The sequence below is a fragment of the Dromiciops gliroides genome, chromosome X, assembly GCF_019393635.1.
Source record: "Dromiciops gliroides isolate mDroGli1 chromosome X, mDroGli1.pri, whole genome shotgun sequence".
NCBI lineage: Eukaryota > Metazoa > Chordata > Mammalia > Microbiotheria > Microbiotheriidae > Dromiciops > Dromiciops gliroides.
In genome coordinates this window covers 37,669,706-37,694,604 of record NC_057867.1, presented here as the reverse complement: position 1 = coordinate 37,694,604, position 24,899 = coordinate 37,669,706, and positions in this window count along the sequence as shown.

Here is a 24,899-nt window from a genome sequence, read left to right as displayed (position 1 = left end):
ATAATCATTATTAATTAACTGCCTACTATGTGTCTAAGATAACCTGTGCTCCCTGGCCTTCCTCAGTTCCCCAGCTAGCTCACTTGGCTTGGCCCCTGTGCAGAGCTCTTGTGTCTTGGCTCAGACACAGCTCTGGGTCTCTCCCCCCTCCCCACTGTAATTAAGTGTATCTAATGTGGTCATTAGAGAACTCCCTGGCACTTCTCTTCCCTCCTTCCCCCTCCTATTTCAGGAGAGGGGGGCAGCACTGGTTCTTTGGCAAAGGGCCCAGTCCAAGTATTGCATTCTGCTAACCTACATTCATTCACTCTTGGGCTTTGATCTTGTTCCCATTAGTGAGTGTGGCCAGGAGGCACCAGGGACAGTGAATTTCCCCCTTCCCTTTATATGTATCTCTAGTACTTAGCATAGTGCCTGGCACACAGTGAGAGCTTAAGAAGTACTTTATCAACCTGTATGCCTACCTACCTACCTATCTATCCATCCATCCATCCATCCACCTACCCATCCATCCATCCATCCATCCATCCATCCATCCATCCATCCATCCATCCATCCATCCATCCATCCATCTATCCATCCATCCATCCATCCTTTCATCCATCCATTCACCCACCCATCTATCCATTCACCTACCCATCTATCCATTCATCCATCCATCCATCTACCTACCCATTCACCCACCCACCCACCCATCCATTCACCCACCCATCTATCCATCCATCCATCCATCCATCCATCCATCCATCCATCCATCCATCCATCCATTCACCCACCCATCTATACATCCATCTATCCACCCATCTACCTACCCACTCATCCATCCATCCATCCATTAATCTATTCACCCACCCATCTATCCATCCATCCATCCATCCATCCATCCATCCATCCATCCATCCATCCATCCATCCATCCATCCATCCATCCATTCACCCACCCATCTATCCATCCATCTATCCACCCATCTACCTACCCACTCACCCATCCATCCATCCATCCATCCATTCATCCATTCATCCATCTATCTACCCATTCACCCACCCATCCATCCATCCATCATCTGTCTATCCTTCCCCCTGGCCCTGGACTCACCCATCCCCAAACAGTCAACATGGTATGAAAGGTCTGGGGATGGCAACATTACTACTTCACTCATTTGGACTATAACTGGGAAAGGAAGACAGCCTGAATTAGTGAAAAGCCGGAATTCAGTGAGGCCCAGACATGGGGTCAGGAAGGCCTGGGTTCAAATTCCCTTTAGACGCTTACTAGACTTAGCCTGTCTGGGCCCGAGTTTCCTCATGTGTAAAATGAAGACATTGGACTCCATGACCTCGAAGGTCCCATTCAGCTCTACATCTGATTCTGTGAAAATCTGTTTTATTATTTTTATTATTATCAGAGTGAGCTAGTTGGGTAGGGAATAGAGCACTCGACTTGGAGTTGAGAAGACCTGAATTCAAATCCCATCTTAGACTCTAACTAGCTGTATTATCCTGGGCAAGACACTTACCCTCTCTGATCCTCAGTTTCACATCTGCAAAATGGGGATAATAATAGCACCTACCTTACCAGGGTTGTTGTGAAGATCAAATGAAATAATATTTGTAAAATGTATTATAAACTTTACAGCTCTTTATAAGTATTAGCTATGATTATTTTTCAAGCACAACCTAGGCTAATTTTTTCCCAGTAGAAGTACATAGGGAGGGGCAGCTAGATGGTGCAGTGGATAGAGCACTGGCCCTGGAGTCAGGAGTACCTGAGTTCAAATCTGGCCTCAGACACTTAACACTTACTAGCTGTGTGACCCTGGGCAAGTCACTTAACCCCAATTGCCTTAGTAAAAAAAAAAAAGAAGTACATAGGGGCCCAACTTTAATTAATAAATAGATAATAGGACAAAAAACAATTTAGATGTGGAAAAGACCTTAGACTTAATTTTTTTTACATTTTTGAGTTCCTATTTATTCTTTTTTTGGGGGGGGGCGGTGAGGTAATTGGGGTTAAATGACTTGCCCAGGGTCACACAGCTAGTAAGTGTCCACTGTGCCACCTAGCCGCCCCTGGAAAGGACTGTAGAGGATCTTTCAGCCAACCCCTCTCATTTTACTTTTGAGGAAACTGAGGTATAGAAAGAAGTGACTTGCCTAAGGTCATATAGGTTAAGGATCATAGGCTCTGAGCTCTAGAGCTGGAAGGGACCTCAGAACTCATCTATCTAATCTAACCCCCTCATTTTACAGAGGAGAAAACTGAGGCCCAGGGAGGGGAAGTGACTTACCCAAGGTCACAATATATTCCTAGGTGTAGAGCTGAAAGCGACTTCAGAGGCTACCTGTCTCTTGCAACAAGCATGACTGTGGCCAAGTTCTTTAATCCGCGGGGCCTTTTATTTACTCTGTCAAATATGGGGATAGTATAAATTCCCTATAAAATAATGCATATGTAAGCACTGATATATGTATGATAATGAGGCTTACCTTACCAATTGGCACAGATAAAACCCAAAGTAATCAATAATCTTGCTCTGGGATACTTTTTTTGGGGGGTGGGGCAATGAGGGTTAAGTGACTTGCCCAGGCTCACCCAGCTAGTAAGTGTCCAGTGTCCGAGGCTGGATTTGAACTCAGGTCCTCCTGAATCCAGGGCTGGTGCTTTATCCACTGTGCCACCTAGCCGCCCCCTCTGGGATACTTTTTATATGTTTCATAAGGGATCTCAGAAGCTGCCTAGGCCACTGCTGTCATTTAATGAATGAAGAAATTGAGTCTAAAGAGGGTTAAATGACTTGCTCCCAGTCACATAGTAGTATCACAGGTTTGAATTCAGTTCCTCTTGCCTCCACAGTGAACGCTTTTCCCTCAAATGTGCCACATTGCTTTCTGTAGGTCTGACTTGGGTACATGCCCTTAACAAATTCTTTAATTTCCCTGGGCCTCAGTTTCCTCTTTTGTAACGTGGAGGTGGTTGGACTCAGTGGTCTCTGAGGCCCTTTCCAGCTGAGGATCTGGGATCTAGGTACCTGATTGCAACAAAGACCATGCTGGCCTGCGGATTTGTTTCTTGTGAGTGTGAGACCCAACTTCCTGAGCTCCCAGTGTGGAAGGAACTGCATCCACCTTTTTCAGACTCCCTCCCCTGCCCATCCCCCCTCCACTAGGCCTTCATCGTCCATGCTTGAAGGACAATATCCTGTGTAACTGTCACTGTACCTCTGTGGTTGGGCTGCTCGGGAGGTGAGAGCCACTACTCCAGGCTGTAGAGCGTATGGCTGGTTTTCCATTGCCCCATCTCCCAAATGGGTAGAACCTGGCAAGTATGTGAAGCTGACTTAACACAAGCCTTACCTTAGGCATCTGTGTATGGGTGACAATAGAAACATGTGCTCTTCCCCATGCCAGACAAGCAAAACATGTAACTAAGATGGAGTGACCAGAGCTTAGCTCCAGGGTGCCAAAATTTAGGGAGTGCTAACAGCACTGCTCTGGAGTAGGTTTCCTCCCATTCTGTCACAGCCTTGTGAGTTCCTCCCTACCTGGACTCACTGTAATAGTGCCTTCATCCTTAATCCAGCTTTCTCATTTGACCCAAGAGGAAACTGAGACTCAGGAAGGGGAAGTAACTTGCCCAAGGTCACACACATATTAATTATCAGAGGCAGGATTTGAACCCAAGACTTTCTGGTTCTGGGTCTAACCCACTGTATATAATGCTACACTTCCTTGTTGACTAGGGTTCTTCTTTAGCAGAGAATATGCAGACATTGCAGTGGGGGGACTTCGAAATTCCTACCTTAGTAATAATTATCCTCATACTCAGCAATGCCTACATTTCTATAATAATTTTCTCACAATCCCCAGGTGAAGGAGGGAGTGCTACAAGTATTGTTAGGTCCCTTTTTCTACATAAGGGAATGGAGACTTCGAGAGAGGTGACTTGTCCATGTATGGTTAATTATAGTAAGTGGCTTGGCGCTTTCCAATCTTGCCAGGGCTCACTACTGCCTGTGTGATCTTGGACAAGTCACTATAGCTCCCTGGGCTTCAGTTTCTTCATCTATATGAAGGGTGGATTGGACTAGATGGTCCCTGTGATTCCTTCTAACTTTAGATTTAGTGAACAAACACTGTATTTGGAGGCAGAGGACTTGGGTTCAAATCCTGGCTCTGACACTATGTGACCTTGGACAAGCCTCTTAACTGATCTGAACCTCAGTTTCTTCCCTTGTAGAACAAAAATGTTGGATTAGATGGTTGCCAAGGTCCCTTCCCATTCCATGATCCTGTGATCCCAACCGTCTAGTAGGATTTGAATGCAGGCCTCAGTGTCTTGAATAATCACACAGACGGTGGCCAAATTGTAATGATGTTCAGGCTAACCACGAGGGTTCCCAGGGGGTCTTTGGCCACTGTCTTCTCCCCCTCAATGGTGCAGGACAGAGATCTCTGATTAGCCCCCTATGACACCCCACAAACTCCACAGGCCTGGGTGCTTGTCAGAAAATATTCATTTCACCTCACCTATGTGAAAGCATCCCTCCTTTTCTTCAAGCCCTGGTTCAGGAATCCCATCCTCTGAGAAGTTAACCCAATCCTCTGAACTGGGATGAGGTGGAAGCGAGGGTAGGTGTAACACTCGGGGGGAGCCTGGGGGAGAGAGACTTTTTTCAGATTGAAGTTTGTTATGAATGTATATATTAGTTTTTTCTTTTGTTTTAAATTTGTATTGATCTCTTCTGTTTGCTCATGACCTTTGTTTATAAATATAACCCTCCCAGCCTCCCCTGCCCAGAAAGACATCCTTTGTAACAAAGAATATAAAAGAGAGGAAAAAAATTCAGCTAAGCTAACATATCAGTTGAGTCTGACCATATGCAATGTTCTGCATCATTAGGTCCCTACTTCCTGAAGAAAGTGAGGAGAGGATGCTCATATTACTTAAACATTTTTTTTGGGGGGGTATCTTTTTACCAAATATGTCCCTTCCCATTTCCATCACTTATAAAAAAGAATGAAAAAGAGAGGGGATAAAAAACAATCCATCAAAACTCATCAGGACATCAGCTGAGTTTGCCAGATGTTTCCCCACCCAGAGACTCCCACTTTGGCAAAGAAGGGAGGGGAGGAACGCACATTTTGCTAATGCCCCTAAGTGCCACTTTCCACCTTGAAATGTCAGGTTGTATATGCAATGATGAAGACTCACTTTTCAAATACCTTGACCATCTCCCTTATTTCACACCTTGCCCACCACAATGGCCCCAGGGTAACGAATGCTTTGGTACCCACTCCTCTCAATGGTTATGTATTAACAGATAGAGGAGACTGCAGCCTATGCCAATGGTGGCAGTACCTTCGCTGGCATAGACTGAGGCAGTTGGATAAGGGCAGTGGACCTGGAGTCGGGAAGACCCGAGTTCAAATCTAGCCTTAGATACTAACTGTGTGACTCTGGGCAAATCACTGAACTGTTCTTAGCCTCAGGTTTCTCATCCATAAAATGGGGACAAAAATAGTACTTACTTCCCAAGGTTGTTGTGAGGGTCAAATGAGATACTATATTTACAGTGCTTTGTAAACTGGAAGTACTATATACATGATGATGGTGACGGCGGCAGTGATGATGATTGCCATCCATACAAACAAGCCTGAGGACCCCTGACATGGGCATTAGGTTTGGAGATGTGTTAATGTTGAATCCCTGACTAGCTGCGCCATTTATGAAGGGCCAGAACTATGTCCATGACAGGTTTTGTCTGTTTCCCAACAGCCCTGAATGTAGTGATGTGTGCACAGTACGAAGTCAGTAAGTGAACCCACTGACTCCTGATAAAGTCCAAAGAGGCTCATGTCCAAACTTGTCTCCTCTTTTAAGTGGGATAGTCTGTCGGAGCTTGGAGTTGGGAGTCTGGAAACCTGGGTTCAGGTCCCAACTTGGTCATTAAATCACTGGGCAAATCACTTCTCCCTGGTCATCAGTCTTTCCCTCTATAAAGTGGAAATAATTATACTTGCCATACCTACTTCCTAAGGATGCTGTTGCTGGTGGATAGCGATTTTCAGTCACGTCCAACTCTTTGTGACCCCATTTGGGGTCTTTCTTTTTTTAGATAATAATAAACATTTTTTTTTTAGGCAATGGGGGTTAAGTGACTTGCTCACAGTCACACAGCTAGTAAGTGTCAAGTGTCTGAGGCCGGATTTGAACTCAGGTCCTCCTGAATCCAGGGCTGGTGCTTTAACCACTGCACCATCTAGCTGCCCCCATAATAAAAATTTTTATTTGAAGTTTTGAGTTCCAAATTATATCCCTCCCTTCCTCCTTCCCCCTCCCTGAGGTAGTAAGCAATCAGATATAGGTTGTACATGTGCAATTATGTAAAACTTATTGGGGTTTTCTCGTCGTTTCCTTCTCCAGCTCATTTTACAGATGAGGAAAGTGAGGCAAGCAGGGTGAAGTGACTTACCCAGGCTCACACATCTAGTAAGTGTCTGAAGCAGGATTTGAACTCAGAAGATGAGTCTTCTTGACTTCAGGCCTGGCACTCTTTCCGCTGCAGCGCCACCTAGCTGCCCCAGTGAATTACAATAATAAACACAGAAACAGTAGAGAAACATTAGAAGTGCTACTGAAATATATGGTTTCAATCAACAAGCATGCATTAAACACCTACTATGTGCTAGACACTCTTAGGTGCTGGGGATACAAAGTCCAAAGTCAGACAGTTCCTACTCTCAAGGATTTTATATTCTAACACAAGAGACAAATATATACATAAACAGACAAACAAATAAATATGTATATATAGTATATATACATATTCCCTTTATATCTATTGTGTATACACACACATATATACATATGTATATACATACGTATATATACATATGTATACACACACACATATATATACATATGTATACATACATACATATATATATATATATACACACATATGTATACACACACACACACACACACACACACACCCCAGATATAAAGGGAATATGTACAAGGTAGTTAAATCCAAGTCAGTTTGGGAGGGTGGGAGGCCACTAGCAGTTGAAAGGATCAGGAAAGACTTCCTGCAGAACATGATACTTCAGCTTTATCTTGAAGGAAGCCGGGGACTTTGTGAGGCACAGGTAAGGAGAGAGTAAATACTTGGGCAAAGGCATGGAGATAGGAGATTAGAGGGTCAGAAGTGAGGAGCAGAAAGAAGGCCAATTTTGTCTGGATTATAGAGCTCTAAAGGGCAAGAAATGTCCAATGAAGCTGGAAATATAGGACAGGGTTGGGTTGTTCTGGGATTTAAAAGCCAAACACAGGAGTTTATATCTTATCCCAGAGGCGACAGGAAGTCACTGGAGTTTACTGAGTAGGTCAGATCTGTGTTTAAGGAAAATCATCTTGGCAACTAAATGTAAGATGGATTGGAATGTAGAAAAACTTGAAGGAGGCCATTTAGAAAGCCATTGCCACAGTCTAGGTCAAAGGTAATGAGCATCCCCAGGTTGTATTTAAAAATACTTTGAAAAAATGCTTTAAAAGCCCAACAGAAGGGGCAGCTAGGTGGCACAGTGGATAAGAGCACCGGCCCTGAAGTCAGGAGGACCTGAGTTCAAATCCGGCCTCAGACACTTAACACTTACTAGCTGTGTGACCGTGGGCAAGTCACTTAACCCCAATTGCCTCACTAAAAAAAAAAAGCCCGACAGAAAGGGTTTATATTTTATCCTAGAAGTGATAGTAAACCCTTGGAGTTGAATGAGTAGGAGAGTGACTGGTCAAATCTGCACTAAGGAAGATTTCTTTGGCTGCTATGTGGAGGGTGGATTGGGGGCCGGGGGTAAAGGCGGGGATGGGGCAGTTGTTCTTGATTTATTAGTAAGTAGAATAACTTTTGGGCTATAAGTGGCGCTGCAGTGCATAGACTGCTGGGCTTTGAATCAGAAAGATTCACCTTCCTGAATTCGAATCTAGCCTCAGACACTTACTAACTGTGACCCTGAGAAAGCCACTTCACCCTGCTTGCCTCAATTTCCTCATGTGTAAAATGATCTGGAGAAGGAAATGGCAAAACACTCCAGTATGTCTGCCAAGGAAACCCCAAACAGGGTCACCAAGAGTAGATTTACAACTGAACAACAACAAAGAAAACCTTTGGAAGCCAAATAGTTTTGGTGTCTCCCCAAAGGGCATGGGATTTGGAGTCTGGAAGAAAACCCGTGTTTGGTTGACTTTGGAATCCAGCTTGCTGGGGCTGCTTCTGGTTTTCTCAGCACATATCTTGGTCATTCAGTTTCTTGGTATCAATGAGAATGCAGCAAGTGTAGGAGATGGACTCAAACACAGAATTAACCTAAAAAGTTGTTAAGTTTGTTTGGTTTTTTTGTGTGATCCTTGACATAGGCTTGTTCTCTTGTCATTTTTGACTTCTCTCCTCCATGTGGTATACGGGAAGTATTCAGATGAATGGAGACTTTGCACTAATTGGCTTCCAGTTAGCTCTGTCTCAAGGACTAGAAATAGGTTAAGCTTCTCTATCCCTGGCCAGCGATGCACACTGTGTGGTCGCTCGGTGCTGTGGGAACAGTAAGACCTCTTGACCTCCCTGGCACATCTTTGGCTCTGAAGGGACTTCTTTGGTTGTGAAGCATCTGGGATTTGGCAAAACAAGGCTCTTCTTCCTCTTGACAAGGTATGTGTGTGCTGAGCCCCTGACATGAGGGGTGACCCCAGGCGATTCAGAGCCAGCTGCACCCCCCCCCCCCCCCCCGCTCAGGAAGGGTAAGCTCTAATTAGGACACTCCATTGGTGGCCCTGCTCTAGGACAGGGAAGTTAGAGGCTCTATACATGCAATGTTCAAAGGCTGGGCAAGCTGAGTGTCTGAGTGCCCTGAGCAGCCAGTGCCTGAAGATGCCCATCCGTGCCAACTCAGTGGGTCTGCCCAGTGATTAGATTCTGTTGGCAAAGCTTCTGAGACAAGTGATGTTGACCACAGGGAGGAGGGGAGCTTAGATCCCCTCTCATTTCTTTGTCTGAAGTGGCACCTGGACAACATTTTGCCAAGCTGACAATGGGGGCAAAGAAAGGCAATAGTATCCGGTGGTTCAAGTTCAAGGTCTTGGAGGGATCTAGGGTACCTCCTCTGGCCACATTCCTGAGGTGGGTGAGCCATGGACATCACTCCATGTTATTCCCACCTTCCTTAAGTATTTCTGACTAGGGGTTCCTGCACTAATTGTGGGATCTGAATGGGGCTCTTTGAGAGAAGTGTGTTCAGAAGTACACTCAATGAATTCTGGGAGCAGAGAGTTAACACTATGTTGCTAGTGGGAAGGTTTTGCCTATTGAGTCAGCTCTGAGGTGACCATAGCTGCAACATGAGGGCCTAGTCCCCTGTGTAGAGGTGACGTTTGAAGGATTGGGGATAACTATCTCCAGGAAGTTGATGAAAGGGCTTTTGGTGCCTTGGAGGTAGATATGTGTTAGTAAATGTTTAACAACTGGCTTGGGGGGGAGGGGAACTGTATGCAAAATACACTTTCAAGTTTAATTTGCATAATCAACATTTCCCCATCACTTTCAAAAGTCTAGACAATCAACAAAACCATACATCCAGCACTGATTTGTAATGTTCTCCAATTTCCAAGGTGTAAATACTCACACTGAAAATTTAACGATCAGCTGTCTCATTTGGAACTGGCATCAGCACACCCTTGCCTAGAGGAATGGAGTAGTAGTTTGGGCTACCATATGCTGTATGAGTTCATTGATTCTTATTTATGTTTCTGATATCAAAGACAATGATGGGACTCGCCTTCAAATTCTCAAATCATGTGTTTGGGATACTGTTTGAGTAGCCTGTGCAGATGGATGTTCTCACTGATGGTCTTCATAAAGCCTCCCAGCTGAGGCTCACATATGTCCTTGAAGTCTGGGCCCTGGGGAATTCTTTCCATTTCCAGTCTCTCATTACATAGTTGGGTGGATCCAAGGGACCTGGCTCTACCAGAAAAGCTGCTTCTCAGTCCCTGGCCACTTCCACTTTAAGCTTCTGAGAATGTAGATTGCTGTCAGGCAATACTGTTGTATTGTTCAGCCCATTTTTGGGGGGTGGGGCAATGAGGGTTAAGTGACTTGCCCAGGGACACACAGCTATTAAGTGTCAAGTATCTGTGACCGGGTTTGAACTCAGGTTCTCCCAAATCCAGGGCTGGTGCTTTATCCACTGTGCCACCTAGCTGCCCCAATACTGTTGTATTATTGAATGGTTGTGTAGTATAGCAGATAGAGGACTGGATTTGGAGTTAGGAAGACCTGGGTTCAAATCTCTCCTTGGCAAGTGTCACTTACTAAGCCATGTGACTAAAAACAAGTTATTTAATGTCTTTGAGAGGCAGCATGGGGAGGTGAGAAGTCAGGAAGAGCAGGGTTCAAATTGCATCCTTAGGCACTGGTTAGCTATGTGATTCCTTGGACAAATCACTTAGCCTCTCTTTGACTCGGTTTCCTCATCTGTAAAATGAAGATAGTAATGCCCACCTGACAGGGTTGATGTGAAACTCAACTGAGACCATTTATGCAAAGGCTTTGGAAAAAGCGAAAACCATAAAACGTCAGCGATCAATCAATTTTGAGAGTTTGGCTCAGCCGTAGGTAAAGTCATGTTAGGTCAAGTTTGACTCCAGAATTCTCCCCCTGGCTCCCCTCTCCCACCTCCTTCTCCCAAGGGCACTATTACCTTGGGCCTTCCTGGGGGAAGGGGAGGGATTGCCACCATTATCCTTGCCGTCATTTCTCTTCCCCTTCTTTTGGCAAACACTTCGGAATTCTGTTAGCCAATACTAATGGGATTTCTCCCTTTCTTGAGATGAGATTTTTAAAAATGCAAGGTAATTAGAGGAGTTAGAGAGCCCTAACAACTGCGGGGGGATGCTCAGGAAATAACAACAATAATATGTTTATAGCACTCCAGGGTTTCTGTTTTATATGTATTATTGTGGCCACTTTATGAGGGTTAAGTGACTTGCCCAGGGTCACACAGCTAGTAAGTGTCAAGTGTCTGAGGTCAGATTTGAACTCAGGTCCTCCTGAATCTAGGGCCGGTGCTTTATCCACTGCCTCATCTAGCTGCCCCCATATGCATTATCTCATTTGGTTCTCAAAACAACCATGTGAGGGGAGGTGCTACTGTTATTTCCATTTTACAGATAAGGATGCTAAGGCCCAGAGAGATGAAGTGGTTTGCCCAGGGTCATCCAGCTAGTAAGCGCCTGAGGCAGGATTTGAACCCAGGTCTTCCTGACTCTGAGTTGAGCAGGTTTCATGGAGGAGGTAGCACCTGAATCGAGTCTTTAATGAGGATGAAGATTCAGAGCAATGGAGAAAGAGAGAGGAAGAACATTCCAGGCATGGTGTGCCAATGGTCAGTGTTAACTCATGGAAGTAGGATACAGATCATCAATTTTAGGCTAGCGGTCCAGTTTTTCTGAAGAAGAAAGGGCATGAAGAGGAGTAACAGGGATGAAAAACTGGAGAATCCAGGCTGTTGGGTGTCTTAAACATCAGGCTGAAGAGTTTATATTTTGTTTCAGGGGCACTGGGGAGCCACAGGTTTTTGAGTGGAGGCAGGCAGGCCATGGTCAAACCTATGCTTTTTAGGAAGATTATTTTGGCAGTTGTGTGGAGGATGGATTGCAGAGGTAATATTAGAAGCAGGGCAACTAAACAGGAAGTTGTGGCAATCAGTAGTCCAGGTGGTGAGGATCTGATCTACAAGGTGAGTAGAAAGAAGAGAGCAGATATAAGAGATGTGCAGGAAGAATAAACAAGACTTAGCAACTGATTGGATGTGGAAGGTAGGGAAAGGAAGAGTCAAGGATGATTCCAGGGTTGTGAGTCTCAGTCCCTGGAAGGATGGGGACCCCTCAGCATTTAAAAGACAGTTTGGAGGAGGGGCTATTTTGTTTTTTGTTTTTTTTGGTGAGGCAATTGGGGTTAAGTGACTTGCCCAGGGTCACATAGCTGGTAAGTGTTAAGTGTCTGAGGTCGGATTTGAACTCAGGTCCTCCTAACTCCAGAGCCGGTGCTCTATCCACTGTGCCACCTAGCTGCCCCAAGAAAAATTACTTTATTTTTAGTTTTTTAATTTAAAACATTTTTTTTGGTGAGGCAATTGGGGTTAAGTGACTTGCCTGGGGCCACACAGCTGGTAATTAAGTGTCTGAGGTCGGATTTGAACTCAGGTCCTTCTGAATCCAGGGCCGATGCTCTATGCACTGTGCCACCTAGCTGCCCTGAGGGGCTGTTTTAATGGGGGAGTTGATGAGTTAGGGTTTGGACAGGGACAGTTGGCCGTGCATAAGAGTAATGGTTTAGGATTGCCCAAAGAAACCTACCTTTCCCACAGTCTTCTGACTTGAATGAGAATGGACTGGACAGCTCTCAGAGGTCTCACTCTGCCCTGGCCACTTCTAAATGGGGCAATCATGATTAGGAAGTGCTCCCTCACTTGGCACAAAGCCAGGAAGACCAGGGGTTAGGAGGAGCTAGACCTGTATGGGTAGGGACAGCCCCCACACAGGCCATCCTCAGAGGGATGGAGGGGTGATTTGGCCTCTGGGTTCAAAGCCAGCAGGCCCTGTCCATGGTGGGCAGCTCTGAGACCAAAGAATGGAGTGTGTGTGTGTGTGTGTGTGTGTGTGTGTGTGTTTATGTGTTTTGGGGGAGAGCAAGAGACAGTGGGCCTAAGAGGGAGAGAGGCAGAGACAGACAAAGACAGAGAAAGAGAAACAGAGACAGACAGAGAGAAACAGAGTGGGGGGAAGGAGAGGGAAATAAGGAGAGACAGGAAGACAAATATAGAGAGATAACACTCTCTAGAACTGCAGATCACTTCTGCTCCCCTCCTCACCTCTCCTGATACAGGGAATTGCTACTACATCTCTCCCATGGGAGCCAGAAGGCCTGAGCTTAACTCCTGGCTCTGTTGTTTACTGGGCCCAAGTCCCTTTACCTCTATGAACCTGTTTCATCATCTGTAAAACGAGTGGCAGCATGCTGCAATAGAAAGAAGGCTGGGTTTGAAGACAAAGGACCTGAGTTTGAATCCCAGGTCTGCCACTTAATGACCTCAGGCAGGTCATTTAATTTCTCTCAGCCTCAGTTTCCTCACCTATAAAATGGGAGGTTGGGCTAGAAGGCTTCCAGCTTTATATTTATTATCCTGTGTGTGATATTGAACATGTTACTTCCTTTTTGGGGGCCTCAGTTTCCTCCTCTCTATAACTGAGTTTGACTAGAAAATAATAACAACTACAATAATGAGGAACACAATAGTAATAGCTAGAGTTTATCTGGCACTTAGTTTAAGGTTTACAAAGCACTTTACATATAATATCTCATTTGATCCTTACAACCACACTGGGTGGCAGGTGGAAGTATTATTCCCATTTCACAGAGGAACAAACAGGCTAATGGCTTCTTTTTTTCAGGGCAATGAGGGTTAAGTGACTTGCCCAGAGTCACACATCTAGTTAAGTGTCAAGTGTCTAAGGCTGGATTTGAACTCAGGTCCTCTGGAATCCAAGGCCAGTGCTTTATCCACTGCGCCACCTAGCTGCCCCCTAATGGCTTCTTAAGGACCCTGCTAGCTGCAGCTTTCTGCTCCTAGGAGTGATCTTGGATAAATCCCTTCTCATCTCTGGGCCTTAGTTTCCTCCTCTGCAAAATGAGGGGATTGGACTAGGGTCCAATCATAGCCTTAGGGTCTATGATTCCATCGTTTGCCCTGTTTACTTTACACAGCTGCTTCTTGGACCCATTGAAGCTTTTGCAGCCATACACCATAGTGGTTGTTTTTAACCTAAAGGTGTGACAGACGTTGGGGGTCTCAGGCCGGTGGGAAAGATCTTTGGGGCTGGGTGAGGAGAAGGAGAGATGCTGCAGCACCGAGATAGGGGTTGGACATTTCCTGTTGTTCTTTGCTCGACTTGGAGCTTACTGTGAGGTTGCCTGCAGAGTGGTTTCTTGGGAGAGACCCCCACCCTGAAAAAACCCTGAGGGCAGGGTTTTTTTTTGTCTCCAGTTTTAAGGACCAGCAAGTTCAACAGTAACTTTTGGCTGAAATGGGTATCGTCAGGTGGCTCGTCTAAGGGCAGTGGGAAGAAGTGGCAGAGGAGATAGCAATGCCCATCTTACTTTGCCAGTCTCTTGGAGAGGGATCAGAGGGTGGTGATCGAACCCCAAGCAGCCTTAGAGTATGCCATCTGGCAGTCTGCCCCGGAGGGCAAAACTCAGTACCTTTCCCTAGAATCCTGAGGGCTATCTCTGCTTCATGTCTTGGAGCCCGCCCTGCTCTTGGGAGCCTTTCTTGATGGTTGGCCTTAGCTACCCAGGCACAGGTGGGCATGACTGAAGTAGGTTGCCCTACTTAGGCATAGGACATTGGGAGTTGGGTGGGACAGTTTTTTTCTTTCTTTCTTTTTTTTTGGTGTGTGAGGCAATTGGGGTTAAGTGACTTGCCCAGGGTCACACAGCTAGTAAGTGTTAAGTGTCTGAGGTCGGATTTGAACTCAGGTCCTCCTGACTCCAGGGCCGGTGCTCTATCCACTGCGCCACCTAGCTGCCCCAGGACAGTCTTTTTCAAGGAGGCTGGTCAACCCCCGTGAGGGTCATGCTATCAACTCTGATACCTTACACGGCTGCTAGGCCCTCCTCTAGACAGACCAAGGTTGCCCCAGGGAACCCCTGATTATCCCGTAGAGTAGTTGCTGTCCAGTGCCCAAATTTCCTCCCCTTTGCACTTCTCCCCCACTTTGAGACGGAGCTCATTGGCCTCAATGGAACCCCCCCCCTCCCCTCCATGGCTTTAAGAGGAGCAAGTCCAGGCCAGCTGCTTCCCATCAGCAAACCCCATGCTGAGGGGTGGGGCCCCAGTGGAGCACGAGAGGTCCTGGAATCCTTGAACCTGAACCAGGCTGTTAGGAAGGCACTGTGGCCGGGTCGGTCTCAGAAGATGTTCCCTTGTTTTTCTTCTACTTCGGCCTTGGTCAGCTCCCAAGGCAGTCAGAGGAAAAAGGGGAAACGTGGGATGATAAGCTGCTTGGAGTGGCCCCAAAGAGACGGAGAGCGAGGGAAGGAAGATTTCGCTGATGCCTTGATAATGCAAGGGGCTATCTCTGCCGATTCAGACTTCCTGATGCCCATGGGTACAGTACCGTTTGGGGCCTTGGAAGCCATGTGAAAGGTCTCCTGTTATTGGGCGGGGGGTGGGGCAAAGCCTCCGTTTCCTGCCTGGCCTTTGGATAGCCAGTGACCTTCCTGCAGAGGACAGCTAAAAAGACAGCAGTTCTCATGTTTCACACTCAGCGGCTCCTTTCTGTAGCCACACAGGAGGGAGCATGGTGGAGTGGGGGTGGAGTCAGTTGGGTAAGTCCCTTCCCTTCCTGGGGCCTCAGTTTCCCCTTCTGTAAAATGAGGGCGGGTGGGCTAGGTAGGTGGCCACTGAAGTCCTTTCTAGCTCTAGATCTAGGAGCTTGTTTAACTGTGGGCAAATCTCTTCCCCTTCCTAGGCCTCAGTTTCCCCCTCTGTAAAATGAGGAAGTTGGACTAGGTGGCTTCTGAAGGCCCTCTCAATGACAAGATCCTATGTGTGCGTGCGTGACATTGGACAAGCCCCTTTTCCCTCCCTGGGCCTCAGTTTCCCCCTCTGTAAAATGAGGGGGTTGGACTAGCCGGTCTCTGAGATCCCTTCCAGGTCTGTGTCTGTGATTCTATGAACCCATGACCTCTGTCCCTTCTGTTTGCCCCACACAACTACCCTCAGTCAAATGAATAACCTGGGAGTACATGACATGGTACCACGTTGTTGTTTTTTTTTTCTTTTTGGGGGGAGGCAATGAGGGTTAAGTGACTTGCCCAGGGTCACACAGCTAGTAAGTGTCAAGTGTCTGAGGCCGGATTTGAACTCAGGTCCTTCTGAATCCAGGGCTGGTGCTTTATCCACTGCACTATCTAGCTGCCCCCCCCCCCATGGTTTTTTTTTTTTTTTTTTGGTGAGGCAATTTGGGTTAAGTGACTTGCCTAGGATCACACAGCTGGTGGGTGTTAAGTGTTTGAGGCTGGATTTGAACTCAGGTCCTCCTGACTCCAGGGCCAGTTCTCTATCCACTGTGCCACTTAGCTGCCCCCCCCATGGGGTTTAATAGAATATCACAAACACATTCTAGGTTAACCATAATTCATGCTAAAAACCAAATTGCAGTGGGTCTGGACAGTTGTTATATGGTTCTCAGGAGTGGTCATCTCAGGTCCTGTTTTCAGGAACCCCATCTAATCTGATCAGTTAAGCTACCAAGGTTCTCCAGCAGCCCAGCATCTCCCATGGTACAAGGACGTGCCAACCTCATGGGAACTAGTGGCTGACACTCTCATTTTGTATCTGTATGTATATGTATATGTGTGTGTATATGTGTGTGTGTGTGTGTGTGTGTGTGTGTGTGTGTATAAGTATAAATTTTTATGTCATCTTCCCATCTTCCCTCTCTCCTTTGGAATATAAGCACCTTGAGGTCAGGGACAGTTTTCGCTTTTGTCTTTGATTCCTCAGTGTCTGGGCAGGGTGCCCAGGACATAGGTGGTCCTTAATGTGAATGTTTGTTGACTTATTGAGACCTAAATTCATGGGGAAGAAAGGAGCAGAACTCGGCACAATTGCTGGGAGCCAAGAGGCCAGTCAACGGGAGGAGCCCATGTCACACAGATATCAGGCATTAGAAGCAATGCCACCTGCCAAACAGCTGGTGAGACTGGGGAAAGCATCTGATGCCCATGACTGGCCCCCGAGGACATTGTTACTAGCTTCTCCCACTCTTCACCATAATTAAAGAACATTGAATACTTAATATTTGCCTAGCACAGTACTAGTCATTTTGGAGGAGATGAAAGAAGTCTAGTTATATAGTCAGACTAGTGGTTTAAGAATGCCACTTGGAGAGCTGAACAGAGGGTGCATTAGAGAGGGGAGAAACTTGAAGCTGGTTTATCAGTTAGGAGGTTATTATAGTGGCCCTGGCAAGAGGTGATGAGGGCTTGGAATGGAGGTGGGGGGTGTATGTGAGAGATGCTATGGAGATAGAAACTGAACCCAAAGTAGGAGATAGTTAATCAAATTGTGTTATGTGAATATTACTCTGCCATAAGAAACGACCACAAAAATTCACTGAACCGTGGGAAGATTATTTTGAAATGATACCAGAGTGAAGGAAGCACAGCTCTGTACTCAGTGACTACAATGATGTAAATGGAAGGAACACAACCATGAAACTGAGCTCTGGGTAATTATCATGACCAAGGTTGGCCCTGGAGAAAAGTTATCAATTTTGTTGCTAGAGAGGGTTTAGACTCCCATGGCACAATTTTGAATAGTAAAGATTGGTACCCTTTGCCCCCAGCACCCTACCACAGAGCTAGGGAGACCGCTGTCTAGAATGGTGGGCTACACTTTCCTGATTCATCTTGCTGAAAAGAACTCTTCTTTCTGAATAAGGGTTATTTTGTTGTCCTTTCTTGAGTGTCCGTGAAGCAGTTTAGAATTCACAAGATTACCATTGGCTCTTTTCTCCTGTTCTAGTGACTATGTTATGGCTCTGAAGTCAAGTGAAATCTTCCATAGCCTTAAGACAGAGGAAGTCTATGAGTTCCAAGAGGCCTCTAACACCTTTGAGACCCAAGAGACCCATAAAGCCGGAGAGACCTCCGGGCCCGGAGAAAACCACGGGGCCCGAGCAGCTCGAGATGGCCGCAGGATCCGACAGGCCCGAGAGATCCTTGAGCCCCAAGGATCCCATGATCCCCGTGAGCCTCAAGTTGCCAATGAGGACCAATTCACCTATGACGTTTTCAAGGCTGGTGAAGGTGGCGAAGCCAGTGATGATTTTTCAGGCAAGAAGCTATTTTTTTCCTTTTGAAATGGATTTCATGACTACCTTTGTTGTTTTGTTTGTTTGTTTGTTTTGGCAGGCCAATGAAGGTTAAATGACTTGCCCAGGGTCACACAGCTAGTAAGTGTCAAGTGTCTGAGGCTGGATTTGAACTCTGGTCCTCCTGAATCCAGAGCTGGTACTTTATCCACTGCGCCACCTAGCTGCCCCTTCATGACTGCCTTTGGGTTAGCACTTGCAGTATCCAACTAACAAATGGACCCTCCTCCAAAATAGTCCATTGTGGGGGTAGGGCCTCTTATATACGCAGACCCTGAGGCACATCTCTTAGTCCCACTCAGACATTCCAGTCATCATCTTTCTCTTCTGCTTAGGGTTTGTTTCCCCAATCCCTTTTCTGCTGCTGAGGGTTAAAGGGTCCCCTCCTATGCTGGGTATCTCCTTCCCCTTGCCCCAGTTGTATAGATAGAGGTGATGTATGGAAGTAACATTTCTGTTCCAGAAGAAACACAGACTTCTTTCTCAGAGGAACTAGGCCTAAAGGAAGTCTCTGGGGTAAAGAGCAGGGCAGAACCCAGGTGGGGAGCTTATGCACTCAGGGGGACAAAAGTTTGTTTTGGAGCTTGGGGATAATGCCAGACAGGGGGAGGGATAGTGATGGCAGGAAGAAGGAATAGCTTCTAGAGTATGCCCTTCCTTTCTCCCTCCTACCACTCACGTCAAGACCCAACATGGCCTGGTGGGGGATTGTGTTGATGACCCTAAGTCAGCCACAGCCCAAGTGGCAAAAGGAGGATGGGACAGGGTGTTCCTGTGGCCACCCAGCCCCCCTGTTAGGGTGGCTGTTCCAGTCTAAAAAGCCAAGGAAGAATTAAGCATCTAGTGTGTACCAGGCAGTGTGTCAGGCGCTGGGGATACAGAGACTAAAAAGAAATAGTCCTTGTCTTCAGAAGGCTTACATTCTAGGAGGAGTAAGCATCAAGTTACGAGTTGGATTAGTTTCCTTTCTAAGGTCTCTTCCAACTTAGAACCACTATACTTTGGTGGTTTGCATGGAAAGTCTTTTTCCTGCATATCCCTTGTTTATTTTCAGTTAGATTTTTTAAAAATTTGTTTGCGGGGCAATGGGGGTTAAGTGACTTGCCCAGGGTCACACAGCTAGTAAGTGTCTAGTGTCTGAGGCCGGATTTGAACTCAGGTACTCCTGAGTCCAGGGCCGGTGCTTTACCACTGCGCCACCTAGCTGCCCCCTTCAGTTAGATTTTAATGCTATCAGCCCCTAGGGTGGGGCTAACCAAGCAGTAAGGATTTCTGAGTGGGAGGAGGGGAGGGGCATGACAGAAGATTGGGCAGCTTGGTACAGTTGAGCAACAGAAAGATCCTGAACAGGACCACCTCTTTGCCCACTGTTTCGAATAGGTTGTGTCAATAATGTAAGCTTAGGGCAACATGAGGTACTAGGATGTGGGATAGAATAGAAATGTCCTAGGGTTCTGGGGCTGCATGCTGGGACCGCTGCTTTCCCCAGAGACGTTCATACTTGGTCACTGAATGATCAGGATGGGCCCCAAAACTAGCAAATGGGACAGGGAAACACTTGGACTCCATGCATGACCCTAGTCTCTGCTTTGACGGTATTCCTCCCTTCCTCCCATGTTCTGCTTTCCAGGAAGGAAAAAATCCAAACTTCAGGCCTTCAAGGACTTTTTTACCAAAAAGAAGAAGGTAATTCCTAAGTCCCTGAGAAAGAGCAACCTGAAAGCTAGCCAGTCCAGCAGTGACATCTCCAACCCAGACACTGGGGTGTTTCATTCATTTGCTCATCCAGGGTAAGTCAAGGGAGGGCTGAATGTCAAGACCAAGTCTGCTTCCCTAAGGTGGGGAAGGGGATTTGGGGGCCTTCTTGGGGCCTCATATCAAGGTTCCAATCTCAGGTAACTTCCCTTCCCTGTTACTTATAAATCATCTCAGCTGCTTAGCCCAGCCTGGTGTCAAGAAATCCAGAGACAGATGACTGGCAGTGGTTAGGGTCCTAGACATGGAGTCAAGTAAATCTGGTTTTAAATCCAGGTCTCTGATACTGACTCATTGGGTGGTCATGAAGAAATACTTTCACTTTCTTTTTTTCTTTTTCTTTTTCTTTGGTGGAGCAATGAGGGTTAAGTGACTTGCCCAGGGTCACACAGCTAGTAAGTATCAAGTGTCTGATGCCATATTTGAACTCAGGTCCTCCTGAATCCAGGGCTGGTGCTTTATCCACTGCACCACCTAGCTTCCCCATTCATTTTCTTTTTTTTTTTTTTTAGTGAGGCAATTGGGGTTAAGTGACTTGCCCAGGGTCACACAGCTGGTAAGTATTAAGTGTCTGAGGCTGGATTTGAACTCAGGTACTCCTGACTCCAGGGCCGGTGCTCTATCCACTGCGCCACCTAGCTGCCCCCCCCTTCATTTTCTTGAGCTTTAGTTTTCTCTCTTTAAAATAAGGATAACATTTCTCTGTTCTACCAGTTTAGTAATCCTGTGAGGGAAAAAAGGAAATGGGATTAGGTTGACCATGAACTGTGTTTCGATGAAACCATTCTGGGTCCTTGTGATTGTTGCTTCCTTTTCTATATGTTCACTGGCAATTCCTTTAATAATCCATTCTGAAATTTCCTCAGGAATCAGTCAAGTTCATTGGCCCCGGATTTTCAGACTGTTTTATTACCTTTTTTCCAAAATCAGGACATCTGCCCCTTCCCAGTTCCATGGTCCTAGAGTTCCATTGTGGTCCCACAATCTTTCACATATCACTACTAGTGGTCCAGCAATCACATATACATACCCATTCTTTCAGGATATGGGGATGAAGGTCGTCTTGGCCAGGTGACTTGAAGTCATCAAAGGTGTCTAGGGACTTTTGTATTTCTTTTCTTGTGTTGGGTATAGCCTCTCCATTTATCATTCTGGTTCTCTCATTTCTACTCCAAAGGTTTCCTTGGCAAAGGAAATCGAAGCAAAATAGGTGAAAAATTTCTTCTCTTTCTCCAACAATCAGAGATTCTGGGGGTGTCTTTTGGTTTGATGCACTATGCCAAACTGCAGCAAAGCCAAATGGGGATGGAAACCAGAGCTCATGACTTGAGATTTGGTACCAGAGCAACATCATTTAGGTCATTGCAAGGACTTTTCCCTTTCCTCCTTTCTTTCTCTTTCCTGTATACTTCCTTCCCTCTCTTCTTCTATTCCTTCCTTTTCTCCTCACAAAGGAAAAAAACTATAGAATCAGAGACATCGAGCTGGAAGGGACCCCAAAAGCCATTTTCTAGTCCAGCCCCCTCATTTTATGAAGGAGGAAACTGAGACTGAGAGAGGAAATGAGTTGTCCAAGGTTTCATCTGGGATCATTGAGGCCTGCAGAATAAGACATGCATTTTCAGAAATGGTTAATATAGTATTCCCCCTCCCCCCCATTGGCTGCATATTTGTTACAAAGGCTTTGTTTTGCTTTCTTTCCAATTGTACTGGGTGAGAGGAAGAAGGGGGGATAGAGATAGGATAGCAAATGAAACAATCCTATCCCCCTCTAAAAAAAGAAGAAAAAATAAAAGAAAGAGAAAAGGATCATTGAAGTATTTTTTGTTTGTTTGTTTTTTTTGGGGGGGGCTGGGCAATGGGGGTTAAGTGATTTGCCCAGAGTCACACAGATAGTAAGTGTCAAGTATCTGAAGTAGGATTTGAACTCAGGTCTTCCTGAATGCAGGGCTGGTGCTTTATCCACTGCACCACCTAGCAGCCCCTTGAAGTATTTTTTTTAAAGACCCCAGAAAACAGAAAGAATTACAGTCAATTAGGACAGCTCTGAAAGCTATGTTGAATTTATAATGTATTTGGGGGGGGCAGGGCAATGAGGGTCACACAGCTAGTAAGTGTCAAATGTCTGAGGTCGGATTTGAACTCAGGTCTTCCTGAATCCAGGGCCGGTGCTTTATCCACTGCACCAGAATTTATAATGTATTTGAAAAGAAAAGCAAACTGGAAAATCAGTCTGTGTATGCACCTCTTCTGTCATACCATGTATATAGAATTGCACATTTTGTTTGGTGTTAGGTGAGTTAAGAATTTTTTTTTAAAAAGGAAAAAAAAAATCCCAGGGTGATTGATCTAGAGTTAGAAGAGACCTCATTGGTCTTAAGCTATGTTTCGTCCTCTATTGTCTCCCAAAGAAATTATCTTGAAGCATTGTCTCTTCCTAGGAAGCCAGTGTGTCAAAGTGTGCCTATCTACAGGTGTCAGGGGATTGTGGGGGGAGTGCAATTTTCTGGAAAATTGAGCTAGTTTCATAGCTCAGATTCCAATTACCTGGCCTTCTTGGCAAGCCGTCAAGCAAGGGAGAGCACAACATGCTTTATCTTAGTCCCTTTCTTAGTGGGTTTGATAGGAAGGTTGGAAAATAGAACTCCAGACGCAAGCGGAGGAATTCAGATGTGATATTTTTTAATCCATTACCCAATGGCTGGAAAGGTTAGGCATAGAAACTTTGCACCCAGCCCTCTCAGTCCTGATGCTGTTGTTCAAATCTTCTTTCTGTGTGTAATTTCTTTTTTTCTTTTTCTTTTCTTTTTTTTTTTGGTGAGGCAATTGGGATTAATGACTTGCCCAAGGTCACACAGCTAGTAAGTGTTAAGTGTCTGAGGCCGGATTTGAACTCAGGTCCTCCTGACTCCAGGGCCGGTGCTCTATCCACTGTGCCACCTAGCTGCCCTATAATTTCTTTCTTTTCTTTTCTTTTCTTTTTTTTGTTTTTTGGTGAGGCAATTGGGGTTAAGTGATTTGCCCAGGGTCACACAGCTAGTAAGTGTCAAGTGTCTGAGGCTAGATTTGAATTCAGGTCCTCCTGAATCCAGGGCTGGTGCTTTATCCACTGTGCCACCTAGCTGCCCCCATAATTTCTTTTTTAAAAAAATCTTCTGGCATTATTTAATTTTTTTATAAATAGTAGCTCATTTTATTTTATTTTCCAATTACATGTAAAGAGAGGGGTTTTTTTTGGGGGGGGGGTAGGGCAATGAGGATTAAGTGACTTGCCCAGAGTCACACAGTTAGTGTCAAGTATCTGAGGCCAGATTTGAACTCAGGTCCTCCTGACTTGAGGGCCGGTGCTCTATCCACGGTGCCACCTAGCTGCCCCATAATTTCTTTTTTAAAAAAATCTTCTGGCATTATTTAATTTTTTTAGAAATAGTAGCTCATTTTATTTTATTTTCCAATTATATGTAAAGAGAGGTGTTTTGTTTTGTTTTGTTTTGTTTTAGCAGGGCAATGAGGATTAAGTGACTTGCCCAGGGTCACACAGCTAGTAAGTGTCAAGTATCTGAGGCCAGATTTGAACTCAGGTCCTCCTGAATAAAAGGGCTGGTGCTTTATCCACTGTGCCACCTAGCTGCCCCATAATTTCTTTTGTTAAAAAAATCTTCTTGCATGATTTAAATTTTTTTTAGAAATAGCTCATTTTATTTTATTTTCCAATTACATGTAAAGAGAGGTTTTTTTTGGGGGGGGTAGGGCAATGAGGATTAAGTGACTTGCCCAGAGTCACACAGTTAGTGTCAAGTATCTGAGGCCAGATTTGAACTCAGGTCCTCCTGACTTGAGGGCCGGTGCTCTATCCACTGTGCCACCTAGCTGCCCCATAATTTCTTTTTTAAAAAAATCTTCCATTATTTAATTTTTTAGAAATAGTAGCTCATTTTATTTTATTTTCCAATTATATGTAAAGAGAGGTGTTTTGTTTTGTTTTAGCAGGGCAATGAGGACTAAGTGACTTGCCCAGGGTCACACAGCTAGTAAGTGTCAAGTATCTGAGGCCAGATTTGAACTCAGGTCCTCCTGAATAAAAGGGCCGGTGCTCTATCCACTGTGCCACCTCGCTGCCCCATAATTTCTTTCTTTTCTTTTTTTCTTTTTTTCTTTTTTGGTGAGGCAATTGGGGTTAAGTGACTTGCCCAGGGTCACACAGCTAGTGTCAAGTGTCTGAGGCTGGATTTGAACTCAGGTCCTCCTGAATCCAGGGCCGGTACTCTATTCATTGTGCCACCTAGCTGCCCCCATAATTTCTTTTTAAAAAATCTTGCATTATTTATTTTTTTTAGAAATAGTAGCTTATTTTATTTTATTTTCCAATTACATGTAAAGAGAGGTAGTTTTTGTTTGTTTGTTTGTTTGTTTTTGGCAGGGCAATGAGGATTAAGTGACTTGCCCAGGGTCACACAGCTAGTAAGTGTCAAGTATCTAAGGCCAGATTTGAACTCAGGTCCTCCTGAATCCAGGGCCGGTGCTCTATCCACTGTGCCACCTAGCTGCCCCCATAATTTCTTTTTAAAAAAATCTTCTTGCATTATTTTTTTTAGAAATAGTAGCTAATTTTATTTTCCAATTACATGTAAAGAGAGTTTTTTTGGGGGGGCAGGGCAATGAGGATTAAGTGACTTGCCCAGGGTCACACAGTAAGTGTCAAGTATCTGAGGTCAAATTCGAACTCAGGTCCTCCTGAATCCAGGGCTGGTGCTTTATCCACTGTGCTACCTAGTTGCCTTCAATATGTTTAATTTCTTAATGGGTGCAATGGTAATATTGGGTGTTGCCCTTGGATCTATGTTTTTACCAAGCTTCTCCAGTAGCAGGCAGCCTTTGCTGAGCACTAGGTAGCCACAGGCATAACATAAGATGTTTGTTTTCTGACCATCACAGCCAGGGACCAGTAGGAAAGGATTGTTGTTCAATTGTTTTTCAGTCGTGTCTGCCTCTCCATGACCCCATTTCGGGGTTTTCTTTTTTTCCCTTTTCCCCCCCAGGACAATGAGGGTTAAGTGACTTACCCAGGGTCACACAGCTAGTAAGTGTCAAGTGTCTGAGGCTGGATTTGAACTCAGGTCCTCCTGAATCCAGGGCTGGTGCTTTATCCA